General features: G+C 33.3%; 2 protein-coding genes across 4 annotated transcripts in view; both read left to right on the forward strand.

Annotated features, from left to right (window-relative positions):
- Nucleotides 1–17,500, forward strand: part of LOC135214010 (uncharacterized) — a 141,659-nt gene that overhangs the window by 94,133 nt on the left and 30,026 nt on the right. The window lies entirely within an intron of this gene.
- LOC135214009 (angiopoietin-2-like) overlaps nt 1–17,500 on the forward strand; it is a 131,594-nt gene that overhangs the window by 72,925 nt on the left and 41,169 nt on the right. The window lies entirely within an intron of this gene.

A 17,500-nucleotide genomic window follows, 5' to 3' on the forward strand; every position in this document is an offset into this window, starting at 1 on the left:
TAATTGTTCCAGGTGAATTTCGTAGCTTTTGTAGACGAATTTTTGCAACACAGGAAGAATTTACCATCTCGAAAAGTGTTCCTCCACGCAGGAATGCTGTGCCGACAAAGCACCACACGTGGTGCACTGTAGGCATTATCAAGCAAGTACAAAATGCACCTGCCCATAAAACACTTAGCCGCGTCCCACGAAATTCAGCCATGGTTCGCTGGTGGCCTATTCTGTTGGCATCAACAGCGCTGCTAGAAGTACAACTATGGCAGCTAACGTTTCCCTTCAATCAAATCAAAACTATTGAAGTTAGAGGGCTGCAATTTGGTATGTTTAATGATTGGAGGGTGGATGATCAACACACCAATTTGCAGCTCTCTAGCCTTTGTAGTTTTTAAGATCTGAGGACAGACAAAACTTCAAGATCTGAGGGCAGACGGACATACAAAGCCATCACAATAGTTTTCACTTACAGAAAACTAAAAGTGTTTGGCGTACCCTGAAGAACCACTAATTTGCCCAAATGGCTTCACATTCGGGCATATGCCAGCGCCTTATTGCGACAGAATTCTCTCGTGTCATCAATCGCTATACCTCTGCACTTACCTAGACAACAATCAAAGGCAAAAACCATCAAACAAAGCCAAACAAAACCTAGGCAAACACCTGTCAAACGCACTAACCACTATCCTGTAGCCTGCTTTAATAACAATTATATGATAGGGAGGGGGGTTTAACAATTATCAGGAGACAATTATCAGGGTCATTAGTCATTGTGGGGTATTACACGTCACATGTAAATAATTACAGTATGACAGCTCCCGGGTATCCTAATTACTCTTTGTTTTTGCTCCCTCCGGGATAAAAAAAAAAATATTAACGGGTATTTTTTATTAATAATAGTAATAGGTTCACGTGGATATGTAATGAGGCGATGAATTGTTGGGGTGTTGATCGGCTTGTGAGTTGTGAGTTGTAAGTTGGTGTCATGATGAAGATGATATTGATGATATTTTCGGATATCTTCAGGATTATCATTATTATTATTATTCTTATTATTATTATTATTATTATTATTATTATTATTATTATTATTATTATTATTAGTGATGTGATAATTTATTCATGTATAATATATATATATATATATATATATATATTTAATATATATAATATATATATATATATATATATGTGTGTGTGTGTGTGTGTGTGTGTGTGTGTGTGTGAAAGATCATTTGGAAACTTGGTAGTCTGCTCAGCTGTAATTTCTTAAAAAAAAAAATCCATTTCCCAGTTTACATAGTGCATCACTCTTGCAATAAGACATTAATTCTCTTAAAACAGAACGGGTATATTTTCCACTATTCACAATTCGTAGCGCAAAGTCTACTTTTTTATTATTTTAGATATTTCGTACAGCACCTACGAATTCGTAAGCAGCTTACGAAGATGTATTCCATATTGATGAAACAAAATCACTCATTCTGTTCCGTTTATTCAGTGAGGACAGCCATTACAGAATACCGGGCTTCTTTGAGAGTAGCGTATAGTATATTCTATAGAAGACCCTTAAATTTACTTAAAAAGGATATTTCACACGTTTTGAAAGGGATTTTTTAAGTTTATATTAATTAATATTTATTTTATGTCTCGCAAATGTAGGAACTGTAATGCTAACATATTTCATACCCGCCGAAAAGGATTTTTAATGTTATAAAATATTTAATTTATATTTTATGTCCTTTCTCGCAAATGTAACGTCAAGGAGAGGGTATGACCTGAGCTTTAATGCCCACAATTTTTGCTCCTAGAAGGTTGACAGAAGTGCCAACACACACACAAACACACACACACTACTTTGGGGGAGATCATTTAATTTACGAGAGCTTGTCCCCACTGATAAATGACAGTGCAATTCTTAATGTGCGCGCAAGCACACAAACATACGCACGTACACACACAAATACACACAAAGGAAGCCATTAACAGTAGCTATCTATTTCGTGTGTTTGTGTGTTTTTTTCTTTTGCTTTCGATGCAATATTCAAGTTAAAGATACAATTCGTTGGGCATTTTTTAATCATTGTAGGTGTTAATTGGATAGAATTTTATTTTAAACTCTCTCTCTCTCTCTCTCTCTCTCTATCTCTCTCCAACACAGATATACACGTTCAGCTGTCAACACAACTTACATGTCTCTTTTAATATCGACCAACAGCAACACTGAAATATTTCGACAAATAGGAAAGTATACACAGGAAGTGTATATATAGAAAGCTTTCACCCATTGTTAATATTTCGTCGAATGTGAAAGTAAATAAAGAAAGTATATAGATCGCTCTGACCTCATATGTGTCGCAACAGAGAGCAATTCGAAAATGAAACAATATTGAAGCTGACCTTTCTTTTTTTTTTCTTTTTTTTTTAATGATTGCTGCGAAAATGGATGAAGTATTATTGGAAAGTAATATATATATATATATATATATATATATATATATATATATATATAGATAGATAGATAGATTTATGTATATATATGTATGTTTGGGAGACAGCATTTAATAACAATTGCGCCTCAAATCCAGGACATCTGGACAATATATATATCCAATGAAGAATTCCTCTCTCTCTCTCTCTCTCACACACACACACAGTAATCTAATCTAGGATATCCGAACAATATATCCAGTTAAGAATTTCGCTTCGAGATTAATATAGGTAAGAATCTCTCTCTCTCTCTCTCTCTCTCAGATTCTAGTACCTTTCCTCAACTTCTGTCTCTGAAAGACCTTTCCGAGTAATTTAATCTATAGTTGTTGCTAAAGCTTTAATTAAACTGAAGAATCCAGATTATTTGTGGCTTGTCCAGAGATCAAAAATAGTCTCTGGTTAATAAAAATCATTTTTATTATTATTATTATTGTATGCTGGGAGTAAACCCTCTTTTAAACATGTTTTATTAAAAGTAATTGCTGCCTCAGCTGCATTAATTTTATTCAGGTTCTTCTCTATTTTTCTAATTATTGCTTTCTCATTGTTGCTTAAACTGGTGAGCAACGCACCGAAGGTTGACATATCTCAATTAGGTAGAACGACTGGATTTTATTGGTAAAAATTTCAGTTGGGGTAGTCAAATTTTCGGGTATATCCCGTAGAGTTTATTACAGATAGAATTTATGTTAAACTCTATTTCTTTTCTATTCTTTCTATTCTTTCCGGACGTTTCGTCTGAATAAACCTCAGACATCCTCTTGGGCGGAGGTGGGTGAAGGACTGAAGTGAGAAGGCGAGTCCAGCTGCTTATATTGCGGTGGCGCAGCGGGGGGCGTCGTGCCGCTGCCTTTTCATTGGCTCGTGGGTGGGGAGCTTCTTTTTCATTGGCTGCCTGGCTGTGGGCTCAAGCCAGCTCCCGATCGCATGCTCAGCAGGCGCGCCGATCTTCTCAGCTGCATATCATCACGCCGGGCTTCGTTTTGATTGGATAATGGCCGCGTGACGTCACTGCCGGTATTATTCATCGTATTAATGTCACTGCTGGTATTATTCATTGTATTAATGTCGTCTTGGATTGGGGCGTTTTCGGGCGGCGATATAGTGATGTTTGCCGTTATTGGAGTGTTTCTTCGGATGCAGGTCGGGAGCAAAAAGGCCTCCTGTGTCGTGTTCATGGAGGGCTTTTGTTCCTGGATGAGTAACGCCTCCAGGAGGCGCAGACGGCGAGGGTCGGGTGCTCTCCCTATCAAGGTATATAGAATAAGGGAGAGCCTTGCTCCCTATTATCCTGGTGTTACGGATGATACAGTCGCGGGAGATTGTGTCTCGGTGGGCGGTGAGGGCGTGGTTCTTGGGCATGACAGGAGATTCTCTTCGCAAGACGCATGGTAGTCATTCCAATGTACTTCCCAGGACATCCTCGGGCGGGGCATATGTATTGGTATACTACGTTCGTCTGCTTGAGGGGGTCTCCTGATGGCGGTGAGGGGTTATTTTTCATGATAAGGTCTTTTGTTTTACGGTTTTTGTAGTATATTATAAGGTCCACTATTTTGCCTTCTTCAATGGGGAGGATGTTTTCCTTAATGATCTTCTTCATCGCCTTCTCCTCCTCGCGGTATTGAGAGTGCATGAAGGCCTTATAATATATCGTGATGTTCTCGGTGGGGCGGGGTCGTGGGTCTTGTTGCTCGTTCGAGTACCATCTTTCGAGGGCGGTATGCACTTCTCGATTGATGAGCTTATTGGAATATCCGTTATTCACGAGCATCTGTGAAGCTTTATCAAGCTCGAGGTGTGTGTCCTGCCAGGTAGAACAATGGGAGAGGGCCCTTTTCACAAAGGCCTTGACAGTAGTGTTCTTAAACCTGTCTGGACACTCGCTATCCCCGTTGAGGCACATTCCTAAATTAGTTTTCTTCGTGTAGACAGAAGTGCGGAGACCGTCTTCTGTCTTCGTTATAAGGACGTCGAGGAAGGGGAGCCGATCGTTGGTGCTAAACTCGACTATAGTTTAGCACGCTGCATTGCTGGAATCGGCGACGTAGGGCTTCTACCTCATCCTCGGTGTCGACTTGCACGAAGATATCGTCTATGTAACAGGCGTATTTGCGGGGGTGCTGGCTCTGGGCGAAGACCCTCTCTTCTACGGTGCCCATATAGAAGTTGGCAAAAAGGACTCCCAGAGGAGAGCCCATGGCAACGCCATCTTTCTGACGGAACATCTGTCCTCGGTGGGTGGAGAAGGGGGCCCTCTTCGTACAGATGTCCAGCAAGGTGCGCAAAGAGGCTTCTGGGATATTATTATTATTATTATTATTATTATTATTATTATTATTATTATTATTATTATTATTATTATTATTAAAGAACCAAGATAATACGACTTTGTATTTCATTACTCCATTTGAAAAATAAATTCCCCTCTATGCTGTTTAATTCTCTCTCTCTCTCTCTCTCTCTCTCTCTCTCTCTCTCTCTCTCTCTCTCTCTCTCTCTCAACAATCATCATTTAACGCCCTCTCTCTAATTTCCCCTTCCCCCCATACGAACTGGGTCGTATAAAATGGTCGATTCAGGGGGGCGAAAATACACTTTTATCAGTCGACTGAGGCCGGGAATGGGACCTTTTTTTTTTTTTTTTTTTTTTTTTCTAGGTCACTTGGTCTTGTTGCCTTGTTAATCAAGGTCATCTGACCTGGTGCTGGGTTGCTAACAACTTAGGCTATCTTGGTTATGTCGCCCTTGTTAGAAGAAGATCGTTTTGAGTTTGCCCTGTCTCGTTGAATTGGTAGATTGGTTTTGTTAACTTGTTAAATAAATAAAAGCGTCATATGATTTGAGTTTGCTTCCTGAAAATACACACATGTATGTATGTATATATATATGTATATGTAAATAAAGGTTTTTTGCCACGAAGGAAAAAATGAAAAAGCGAGATAGCCAAGTACTTTCGGTCCGAACAGGACCGAAAGTACTTGGCTATTTCACTTTTTCATTTTTTCCTTCGTTGCAAAAAACCTTTATTTATAAATAGCATTACGTTTTATATACTTCGTGATCAAGTTATTATCATATGATATATGTATATATATATATATATATATATATATATATATATATATATATATATATGTATGCACGTATAAATGTATAGTGTATATATATATATATATATATATATATATATATATACATATATTATATATATATATGATATATATATATTGTATATATATATATATGTATTATATATATATATATATATATATATATATATATATAATATATATATATATATTATATATATATAATAATATTTTTATATATATATATATATATATATAATATATAATATTTATGTATGTATATTATTATATATATATATATATATTTATATATATATGTGTGTGTGTGTGTGTATAAAACCTTCGGGAAAATAAAGTTTGTTAAACAGCTCATAAAAACATGATGCCGCCACATGGACTATAATAACCCAACAGCACTCAGGATGAGAGGGTAAAAGAATATTGCATGAAGAACAGAGAGAGAGAGAGAGAGAAAGACAGCGAGAGGGAGAGAAAGGCAGAGAGAGAGATATAGAGCCTATATTCCTGGAAACGATAGCTGTCTTCATTTTAACGAGAATCATCTGAAAGAGAGAGAGAAACTCTTCAAAATAACCGTAGCAATATACCTCGGTAAAATGGAGGATAAGACTATAGTCTTTTACCGAAGTCTTTCACTAAATTCCTTTTACTCTCGTGGAGACAATCCACTCAGGATAAAGTGGCCGCTGTTATTTTAATCCACGATATTTCTGGGACGAATTCGTAAAGAACTATTCCTTGATTTCGTTAATAGTTTACTATTAAGTTCAAAATCTTTCACGTTGGACTTTAGGTATCGCATAGAAACTCGATGTTTGGCAAAGTTTAAGTAAAATGTCTCGGGAATAATTAAAAGGAAAGTTTTTTTTTTACAGTACAATTGATTGTAAAGTGTGATACTTTGTTTCTCGGTCTTTTATAAATACCACAATGTCTATACATACTATCTAACTTCAAGGCAGGATTCAATGAATATTTCTCGAGGGAAAAATAAAAAAAATGCTTTGTTAAAAATAATAGGTAAAATGTCTCAAACCATTTTACGTAAACTAATGGAGGTATAATAAAACGCAGATAAGTTACTATCAAGTGTAGAGTAGATACTGAGCAGACTATTGACATTTATAGAGAAAAAAAACTCAGATAATCTACGAGACTTAATTCCATTATAGCTATTACGGAATACTGAATATTGTAGAAGAGAGTGAAGAGTAACATAATGCATTTGTTGAATTATAAGCAGAATGGAATTGCAAAAATGTCAAACATTATTGGAAGCATTTTTGGCGGGATTAAGAATGTAGCATTTGAGCAAAATGCGTATGATCACCAGGGCATTAATTGCTTATTGAGAGAGAAATTACTTACATTAATTGCAAGGGTTTTGACGGGAAAAGGAATCTTTTAGTATTTGAACGAAAGGCGTATTATAAACATTAGGACATCACAGGTTTGGAGAGAGAGAGGAGGAGAAAAATGTGCTAACATGATATGTCATTCTTAAATAAACAAAGAATGAAATATTGTCTCCCAGAATTCACTCCACGGGAAATATTTCTGTTGATATGAAATTGCAATTCTCTGTTCGTGATTTATTGTCTTGGGCCTGGGGTTCCCCGTCTTCCCCTGGGGGAGTATTTGAGTGCGTAAGGAAATGCGTAGAGATTTGTTTCCTCTGTGTGTGTGTGTGTCTGTGAATTGTCTTGGTTTACCCTACCAATAGAAAACGGAAGGTTGCATTAAAGCAATGAAAACGGCTGGTAAGAAAATTCTGCTCTTACCTTTCTCTCGTCTCTTTCTCTTGCTTCTTTCTTTTACGTTCTCTTGCTTCTCTCTCTTGCCTTTCTCTTGTCTCTTTCTTTTACCTTTCTCTTACAGGTAGTCTTAATTAACTTTAGTCGGTGTCTCTTTTAGGAAATTTTTTTTTTAATAAATTGTTCAATTATTGAATTATTTTTTCACGAATAAATAAATAATAAATAAATCAATTAACAAAAATAATTAGATAACTTATTAAATAGTTTATTCATTAAATGAAAATATTATTTATCTATTCATAAGTTAAATTAGATAATTAATAAGTAAATAAAACCTGATTAATTAATCATAAGTAAAAAACTCAGTTATGTATTTAATTATTTATTTATTTTTTTTATTTACTTATTTATCTATTAGTTTGTTTGTAAATTATACCGTAAAAAGTCAACGTCCACGTCCTTTATAAAAAGCAATATCGAGCAAAAAAAAAAAAAAAAAACTGTCCCTCCGATATGTTACAAATTTTTTCCGTTGCCTAAAATTAAAAACTGGATTCTCTCCTGAATTAACTTTAATCTCTCCATTTTTTTAAAACTGAATATTTGAGTCTTATTCCACAGGGCGATAAGGATCAAAATTCTTTGTCACTGTTTTCGTAGCTCGGGGTTGTATCCACTAGAACTATATCATAAGAGTTGTGGAGAACGAAAAGAACTGAAAAGTGACGGAGTTAACTCGAACAAGGCGTAATCCGACCTCCAGCTTACTGGGGATGCGAGCAAGATCTTCCCCTCACACATAAGTTCTAAAGATTATATTCCTAACTTAATGTAAAATAAAATACGCTAAAATCTAAGGTCAAATAGAGCCTTGTTTCACCAACGAAAATTAAAATGAATACGCCGTATTTTTTTTAGCAATATAATTGTTCTGTACCGATTAACATAAACATTATTCAGTTTTTACATTTTCATTCAAATAAATAAATCATAAATATCCTATCATAAAATTCTTGTATCTTTAACACAACGCAAAACATCTTTTTCAGACCTTTTTAGGCTTTTCAATAGACCTTTCCTACCCCCCAAGAAGAACAGCAATAACACCAACAAAAAGGTAGTTTATAGGCTTACTCCTCGAGTAAGCAAAAACTACTCACTGTAGCAATGGAACAATAGTCTTCAAATCCTTTGGGAAAAAGGGTTAAGTTCACTTTAGGGAAAAAAGTATTGTAAAGCTAATAAGTGTTGTAAAGTAATTACAGACGTAGATGGATGTTGTTATTCGTATTGAATAAAAATTTTCAACTGCAATTTATATTAGCACCTCAGTGGTGTGGTCATTTTGGTCTTGGCCTGCCACCTCGGTGGCCGCGAGTTCGATTCTCGGGCATTCCATTGAGGGGTCAGAGATGGTGTATTTCTGGTGATAGAAGTTCACTCTTGAAGTGGTTCGGAAGTCACGTAAAGCCGTTGGTCCCGTTGCTGAATAACCTCTGATTCCATGCAACGTAAAAACACCATACAAACAAACAAACAATTGCAATTTATTTTATAGGTTAAGTCGTATGCTGGAATAATTCTTATTTTGCAGTTGATGATATAGCTATCTACCTGCATATATATATATATATATATATATATATATATATATATATATATATATATATATATATATATATATATATCTAAAACTTAGCTAAGGTTAACCATATTTCAATTTCAGGGATGCTGGTGCTGACTATACTGATGGCCAACCTTCTAGTTCTCGTCGTTTACAACACCTTCACACCTCAGGCCCGATGATGACGTCAGCTCACTTAAAACCAGGTAGGTCAACGACTTTGGGTCATCCTAGATCATTTTTGCACAGGGGCATATTTTAGCTTTATGTACCCAAGTGTCAGTGATAATTCAGTTAGTTGTGAGTTAAGCGGTGGCTTGCGAAGACATTAAAGGAAGAGAGGAGAGATAGAAAATTAAAATAATAAGTTAAATGAAGGAAATGATGAACATAGGAGATAGGAGACTTTCATTAGAATGTTGTAAAAATAAAAAAAAAAAAAAAAAAATAAAAAAAAATTCAGTGTAAATAGGCCCTATTAGATTCAGTGTCTTATTGTAGTCTATAACATCGAAAATAGAATATGGAACACTATATACAATGTAGACGTGAGAAATATATATACAGATATATATATATATATATATATATATATATATATATATATATATATATATATATATATATATATATATATTTATATTTATATAATATAAATAGGATGGAGAAAATCCAGCGTAGCATCATACATTTATTTTCCAAATTTTCGAGACTTTGGGTCACATCATCAGGGCTTTAAAATATAAAAAATATACCAATTAAAAAAAGACTCAGTATTATTATCAATAACAATGGAACAACATAAAAGTAAAATATAATCATTTTAAAAATGAACTAAAAAAATTAAAAAGTGAAGAATTTTTTAATTTTTAAAATTTTTTTATAGTTCACTTTTTAAATTATTATATTTAACTTTTATGTTGTTATATTTTTATTGATAATAATACTAAGTTTTTTTTTTTTAATTTGTATATTTTGTATATTTTACAGTCCTGATGATGTGACCCAAAGTCTCGAAAATTTGGAAAATAAATGTATGATGCTACGCTGGCATTTCTCCATCCTATTTTTATTAAATCTACAGCGTTCCAGATGCCCCAACCTTCCTATATAATATATATATATATATATATATATATATATATATATATATATATATATATATATATATATCTATATTTATATATAATATTTTTGTATTCCTTACCTTCCTGTTATCAACAACCTTATTCTCTCAAAACCAGCCTTGCAGAATATATATAGTAGTACGCCTTATCACCAGAGTATAAAAAAAAATATTCCCACATTCTTAGGAATGGAGTGACGATTCCTGGGAAATTCCGAGGGCTGTAAGCTGCCGAATAATCCGGAATTATAATCCGGAATTATGTATGAGGACTGGTTGTCAGTGCGGGGGTCTTTCTCTCTCTCTCTCTCTCTCTCTCTCTCTCTCTCTCTCTCTCTCTCTCTCTTTTTTACAGGCAATAATTTACGCATTACAGAAAGAATTATAATTCTGGGATGGGGCTTTTTTTTCTGTGGACAGAAATAGGTAATATTATTGGGAATATTCAAACGTTCTCACTATATTGTTTCCCCGAAATAAAAATTACGTTTGTTAGGACAATGCGACGGGGAAAAATAATAGTCTATATTCTCGATTGAGTTTACAATAATAATTTCATCTGCCTTTCAAAACAGCTGGTTTTTTTTTTTTTTTTTTGTGAGTTGCGTCTGAATTATTTTGCCATGGCAAGCTATTGTTGAGAGGTCGCTGGTTCGCGCCTGTCGATCGCCAATTCTATTATCGCTTAATAAATTCCCCCTCGGTTAAGCATATATGAAAATATATTAATTCCGAGGTAGAGCGAATTAGATATTAAAGGACATTTGTAGTTCCATATATGTATATGAATCATGGTAATGTGATAGACTTATATACATATATATATATATATATATATATATATATATATATATATATATATATATATATATATATATATCTATATATATATATATATATATATCATATATATATATATATATGTATAGTTTTTTGGATGGATTGGTCAGCCTTGACGGAGATTTGCGTTCCGTGTAGGCTCTTTGATATTTATGAATTATTTTACTTCTGGGCTAAGGGGAGTTTTTGTAAAAATAAAAATATTCGCGGAAATATATTTCACGCGTGACAAAAACATCAACAATTTCACAGAATCGTGACTTGTCTGAATAGAGCCAATCAGAATGAGCGTGTGAAAGTTTGGACTAGATGAGGCAAATCATTTTCTTCTTGATATTTGGGAGAAAATAAAGAAAATAAATAAATTATTCGGGCCACATTTAAAAAAAAAAAGTTTCTCTCTCTCTCTCTCTCTCTCTCCTCTCTCTCTCTCTATAATATATATATATATATATATATATATATATATATATATATATAAATATATATTTAAAAAAAAATTGTATATATATATATATATATATAATGGGGGAAAATAAAAAAAAAATATCCTATTTAAAAAAGGGCTCTCTCTCTCTCTCTCGCTCTCTCTCTTCGTCTCTCTCTCTCTCTCTTCTCATATAGATATATATATATATATATATAGATAATATATATATATATATATATATATATATATATATATATATATTTGGGGAAAATAAAAAAAAAAAATTATTCGGGCCTGATTTAAAAAGGGGCTCTCCTCTCTCTCTCCTCTCTCCTCTAAAAAAGGGCTCTCTCTCTCTCTAATGTATCATATATAATAATATAACTATAATATAATATATATATATATACATAATATATATATAATATATTATAGGGGAAAAATTAAAAAAAAAATTATTCGGCCTGATTTGAAAAAAGGGCTCTCTCTCTCTCTCTCTCTCCAACTCTCCTCTCTCTCTCTCTCTCTCTCTCTCTCTCTCTCCTGGAAATAATTTTTTCTGCAGAATCTTAAACAGAAAACTCCCATTTCCAATTGAGTGACGTCTCCTTGATAATCTGAGACATAGGAGGTAGACAAATGATATGATAATTTATGAGACAATAATCAAGAGTAATGGAAACCATTATAGCATGGGGAACTTTGCTGGAATTTCCAGCCAGCGGGGAGAATAATTTCCAGTTGGTAATTTGCCTGTACCGGGAAGTAAGACGTGGGAATACAGGACATGGCCTCTTTTACGACATTTGCATTGTAATTATGACAGTTCGTTTGTCTTCTGGAACTTGATCAGAGTGGTTTGATAAATCGAAGTAATTAGAATACATTTTTTTTACTTTATTATTTTTTAGTTTTATTTTTTGTAATCTATCAAGAGAATATTTTTGAGTTTCATCCTAAGCAACCAATTAGAAAGATATTTGTTGTATTTTTTTTATGTATTTATTTATTTATTTTCTTTTTTATCTAGCAAGATAATATTTTGAGTTTCATTCCTTAGCAGGTCATTTCGAAATACATAATGAGCCAATTAGAAAGACTTCTTATTTATTTTTTATTTATTATTTATTTATTTATTTATCTATTTTGGTAATTTAACAAGAGAATATTTTTGAGTTCCATCCTGAGCAAGTCATTCAAAATACATAATGAACCAATTAGATTTTTTATTTATTTATTTCTTATTTATTTATTTATTTATTTATTTATTTATTTATTTATTTATTTATTTATTTATTTATTCATTTATTTATTTATTTATTTATTTTGGTACTCTAACAAGGGAAAAATTTTGAATTTCACCCTAAGCAAATAAAATCGAAATAAAGATTTCGAAAACGGTCCAAAAATAATTGGAAGAACTCACGCTACTGTGAGACAGGTAGAAATTGTTTAAAAAATAAACCTAAAAAAAATAGTATTTTATACTTTCATTTATATAACAATGTCACATATTGTTCGAATCGCTGTGCCATTCTATAATGAAAAAAAGATTCCGGATTCCTGCTCTGGAAAAATATAAATTTCACAAATGTCATAAATTTCGTGAATTCCTGTTTCCAGATCGACTCGAAATTCACGTTAAATAATTTTTTTTTTAAATATAGCTATCATTATTTCGTATTAACAGTGTGGGAGAATTTTGACACCGTCCCATTGTATAGAGATCATATCACAAACATTTATGTTTTTTTTAAATAAACAATTACTGCCTAAATGGCCGTCCGCACGAATGGCGCCATTTAAAGGGGCTGGAATACTGGACTGGAATATTCCAGGCCACCCTACACTCCATTTTTCTTTCCAATTTCACTGTGGGAATTATGTATGGCATTCTTCAGTGTATTTTCTTTCTGTTCTTGAGTGTTGAGTTTTTTTAGTTTTTTTTTATTCTTGCTGCCTGTAATCTACAGTAAAACAATGAATCAATGACGTCATTTCTAAGGTCATGAGGACAATGACGTCAGTTCTAAGGTCATGAGGGAAATGACGTCAGTCCTAAGACAATGAACACAATGACGCCAGTTCCAAGACAATGGAGATAAGAACATCAGTTCTAAGACAATGACGTCAGTTCTAAGACATTGAACACAATGACGTCAATTCTAAGGTCATGAGGACAATGACGTCAGTCCTAAAACAATGAAGACAGTGACATCAGTTCTAAGACAATAAAGACAATGACGTCAGTTCTATGGACATGAAGACAATGACTTCAGTTCTAAGACAATGGAGATATATATATAAATATATATATATATATTATATATATATATATATATATATATATATATATATAATGATATATATATTTTAAATATATACATAAGTACATATGTATGTATGTATGTACATACATGCTTCTGTATCCGAGTGCTTGCAGATCAACATTACTTATGACTTACAAATCAAACCGGGGAGTGAGTGCAAACGATAAGGACTACGATAAAAACAAGCTGGCCCACCCGAAATTCCCAGTGACGTCACGCTTTATAAAACATTAAAAAAATGAGGAAAAACCTCAAGCTATATATTCATAGAAAAGAGAGAGAGAGAGAGAGAGAGAGAGAGAGAGAGAGAGAGAGAGAGAGAGAGAGAGTCCAAAAAATCTGCGCCTCATTCAAGTTAGATATCTATGAAAGAGAGAGAGAAAAAAATAAAGGAAAAATTTAAGAAAAATGACCTCATTCAAGCTATATATATCAATGAAGAGGAAGAGAGAGAGAGGGAGAGGAGCACGAATAGCATGTGGGTATGTTCTGGCACTACGGCACTGCCATCCGCCCCCTCCCCCCCCTTCCACCACCGTACCTCACTCAACTATATATCTATGGAAAAAAGAAAGAGAGAGAGAGAGAGAAAATCAAGAAGGGCCACGAACAGCGTGTGGGTATGTTCTGGCACTGTGGCACTGTCCCCCCTCCCCACACTCACCCATCACCCTACCTCACTCAGCTATATAGCTATAGAAAAGACAAAGAGAGAGAGTGAGAAAATCAAGAAGAAGGGGCACGAACAGCATGTGGGTACGTTCTGTCACTGTGGCACTGCCCCGCTACCTTACTTAGGCTATATCTATGGAGAAGAGAAAGACAGAGAGAGAATATCAAGAAGAAGGGGCACGAACAGCGTGTGGGCATGATCTGGCACTGTCAGCTGATGATGGTGGTGGTGGTGGCACTCAGCCCCGCGATAAGACGAGACGGAGGCGGTGGCACTGGTTGGGAGTAAATTCGCCTCCTGGCCCTGCCCGCCCTAAACCGGAAACGCCAACTGATGCGAGAATGTATTAAATAGCAATTTGTAATGTCACTTAGCGTTTCCTCGCTTACTGGAGCTATGTTTTTTTTAAGTATTCCTTAATCCTTAAAGAAAGGATTTTACGTGATGAGATTAATTGAAGGGTTACTAAGAAAAATAGGAAAATTAATAGAAAAAAAACATAAAGCAAAATATAACAATAATAATTTAGGTTCGTGCGACATTAAAAAAAGAAGAGTTTAGGTTTGTATGTCATAGAAAAAGAAATAAAAAGGTTTTTGGTTCATATGACATAAAAAAAATAATTAAAAAAAAAGTTTATGTTCGTATGCAGCAAAAGAATCAAAACAAAAAAGATTATGTTCGTATGACATTTATGATCATATGCTATACAATAAGCAAAAAAAAAAAATAAAAAAAAAGGTTCGTATGATATTAAAAAAAATGTCATGTTCATATGACATAAAAAATCTTAATATTTTAGGTTCGTAAGACATAATCAAGTAAAAAAAAATTAGGTTCGTATGCCATAAGTAAAGCCAAAAATATAAAATAAAATTTAAGCTCAAATGACAAAAGGAAAGCAAGAAAATATATACGTATATCATTATTCAGGGTCGTATAGCATAAAGCAAAAAAAAATAAATAAATAAATAAACTTCAAGTTCGTATGCTATAAGAAAAGCAATATATATATATATATATATATATATATATATATATATATATATATATAATATATATATATATATTAGGTTTGTATGCAACAGAAAAAAAAGTCAAGCTCGCATGCTATAAGAAAAGCAGAAAAATATGTTTTAAGTTAGTATGCAACACAAAAGCAAAAAGAAAAAAATTGGCTCGTAGCCCATAAGAGCAAAACAAAAAGCTTTAGGTTCTTATGTTATAAAAAAAAAATTTAGGTTTGTATGCAATAAAAAAGCGAAAAAAAGGTTCGTAGCTCATAAGAGCAAAACTAAAAAAACTTTAGGTTCGTAAGCTATAAAAAAAAAAAAAAATAGGTTCGTAACCCATAAAAGCAACACAAAAAAATCTTTAGGTTCGTATGCTATAAAAAAACAAGCAAAAAGAATTAGGTTCGTAGCCCATAAGAGCAAAACAAAAAGCGTTAGGTTCGTAAGCTATAAAAAAATTAGGTTCGTATCCCACAAGGAAACCTCACCATGAGGTACGCTAGTCTGTTGTTAGTACTACTGGCGACGCCATATTGCCTGGCAGCCTCTCAGATGAGCCTGTGTAGTTATGGGGACGTCTGCGAAACCATTGTCTTCAACCAGCTCGCCCTGGCTACTATACGCGAAGGTCAGTGATGCCCAGGTGCTATACCCAGTGTCTCAAATACCTACTAGGTCATATTTTTTTTATCTTTTTATTTTAGTAATATAATTCAGTGTTTCTTCCTCTTGAGCTATACCCAGTGTCTTCAGTACCCACCCTTTTTTTCACAATATAATGCAGTTTTTCTTCTTGTGACCTATGACCAATGTTTTTTTTTTTTTTTACAATATAATTCAGTTTTTCTTCCTGTGACCTACCCATACCCAATGTCTTCGTACCCAGCTTTTTTTTTTTCTCACAATATAATGTAGTTTTTTTTCTTCTTACCTATACCCAGTGTCTTAAGTACTCAGCCCAATTTTTTTTATAATATAATTCAGTGTTTTTTTCCTGTGACCTACCCATACCCAATGTCTTCAGTACCCAGCTTTTTTTTTTTTTTTTTTTTTTTTTTTTTTTACAATATAATGCAGTTTTTCTTCTTGTGACTTATTTCCAGTGCCTTCAGTACCCAACCTATTTTTTTTTTACAATATAATGTAGTTTTTCTTTCGCTGATCTATTCCCAGTGTCTTCAGTACCCAGGTCATGTTTTTTTTAAAATACATAATGTTATTTTCTTCTTTTGACCCATTTTAAGAGTTTTCAGTACCCAGGTCAGGGTTTTATTTTTTACTATATGCGATTTTTTTTCCTCGTAGGAGTGCTGTGACATCAGTGCACCTCACGTGATCCACTATATGCGGTACTGAAAGAATTGTGTTCAGTACTGTGGCGATTTTTTTTATTTATTTATTTTTTTATTTATTTATTTTTTTTTTTTTTTTTGTTTTTTTTTTTTTTTTGAAAAATGAAATGAAATTTATTTCATGATATCTCGATATTTTTGGGGAAATTTAGATGATATTTTGTTCCATGGTATGGCGGTGTTTTTGAGGAAAATATAATAGAATTTTGTTTCCTGGTATCGCAATATTTTTGGGGAATATAAAAGGATTTTATTCCATACTATTTTAACATATTTTCTGTTATTTATAGCATATTGTCTTAGTCGATCTTGTATAAAATACAGAAAACCAAAAAATAGATAAATAAATTTTAATGAAGATAAAAAAATATAGAAAAAAAAAAAAAAGGAAAAAGATCAATTTTAATGAAGATGAAAATTCATGCATTGTTTACAGAACTTATATAACTGTTTACATCTGGTTCCCGGTAGGCATGAAACTGTGCAACGTTTATGTTGCTGGTCACATAACACTAACACTTAACACTTTCGCCTTTAGGCAAAACAGTTTTGCCCAAACATTGCTGAGGGTTCGTGATTTTAGGCAACGCACGGCAACGAGATTTAAAAAACACGACACTGTGGCATGACTAAGTTTAATATTGATCATTTTATGGCAGAAAAACCATTTTGACGTTGGTGAAGAAAGTTGTGATTGAATATTATTTATGCTCTTTCATTCCATTTTGAAAGATAGCGTAACATTTTGGTATCGG

This window comes from Macrobrachium nipponense, chromosome 43, assembly GCF_015104395.2.
Source record: "Macrobrachium nipponense isolate FS-2020 chromosome 43, ASM1510439v2, whole genome shotgun sequence".
NCBI classification, from domain to species: Eukaryota; Metazoa; Arthropoda; class Malacostraca; order Decapoda; family Palaemonidae; genus Macrobrachium; species Macrobrachium nipponense.